General features: G+C 44.7%; 1 pseudogene; it reads left to right on the top strand.

Moving 5' to 3' along the window:
* The first annotated feature begins 288 nt into the window (after positions 1-288).
* LOC108634982 lies at positions 289-1,052 on the top strand (annotated as a pseudogene).
* Positions 1,053-1,276: the final 224 nt, after the last annotated feature.

The raw sequence follows: 1,276 nt of genomic DNA, 5'->3' as shown, positions 1-1,276 counted from the left end.
TGGGGTTTCTTGCGAAGCTAGAAAAAACCTGTACCATGCAAAAAATTATGGAAGTAATAATAGAATATTCCCCAAGCACGCTTATATTTAGGACTCTCTTCTTAGGGTCCTGTCCCATTCTACTGTATGTAATCCCACAAACTATCAGGAGGAATAGGTCAGACCGGACTGTGGTGCAATTTTCACGATCACCACCAGAGGGCGGGGCTTCCTTCAGATGTGGTTCTGGTTTCACTTGCCTGCTTTGTAGCCCAAGACAGAATATTGCTGCAGTACAGAAAGGGGCTCTCAGTTTCTGAGCGAGGAGCTTCTGTAACATCCAGATGGAGACTAGACTTGTTAGACTGATGTATTTCAGGGAACAAGGATCGTTTTCTTTTGCGAACATGCATCCTGTCACTCACTCAGTTCTTCTGATCATCTTAGTATTAGGTAAGTAACATTTTATTCTAAATGTTAATGATTTTTTACTTTCTTATAATTATGGATAAGTTTTATTTTTCTTCTCTGACTGAAAACTCCTCTCCTGTACATTTCTATGATAACAAAGTGATTTTCTTGTAGGAGGGACCAATGGTGACTCAGTGAACCAGACAGAAGGCCCAGTGACTGTCTCAGAGGGGGCTCTCATGACCCTGAACTGCACTTACCAGACGGCTGATTTTTCTCCCTATCTTTTCTGGTATGTCCAGCATCTCAACAAAGCTCCTCAACTCCTCCTGAAGGGCTTAACAGCAGACAAGAAGGTAGAGCATGAAGGTTTTCAGGCCACTCTTGTTAAGAGTGACAGCTCCTTCCACCTGCAGAAACAGGCAGTGCAAACATCAGACTCGGCGTGTACTACTGTGCTCTGAGTGACACAGTGACACAGGGCTGCGGGGGAGCTGAGCACAAACCCAGAGTGCAGATGCGGCTCTGGCTGTGGGCAGCCCTGCAAGAGGTGTTGTTTCTCTCTCCAGAGGTACTGTCAAAGCACTTCCAGCTCTGATACTCAGAACCAAGGACACTGGAATTCTTCGATTGCCCTACGGAGAAATATGGGGCAGGACAGTGTAAAGAGGAACCTAAGCGCTTTTCTCCCGAAATGCCTGGTTTCAGCCCATCCACATTTCCCCAGATGGCATAAATCCCTTAAAGTGACATTAACTCTTCAATGACAATTCAGATTATATTTGCTTAAATATTTCACAATGTGTTAAGGAAAATTCCAGGGCACATTGTTGGTGGATGACTGTGCGACCTGGAGGCTAGTCTCTGGTTTTTAAATTCAGGCCAT

The sequence above is a fragment of the Capra hircus genome, unplaced genomic scaffold, assembly GCF_001704415.2.
Source record: "Capra hircus breed San Clemente unplaced genomic scaffold, ASM170441v1, whole genome shotgun sequence".
NCBI lineage: Eukaryota > Metazoa > Chordata > Mammalia > Artiodactyla > Bovidae > Capra > Capra hircus.
The sequence above is the reverse complement of the archived record's forward strand: the minus strand, read 5'-3'. Positions and strand labels throughout refer to the sequence as shown.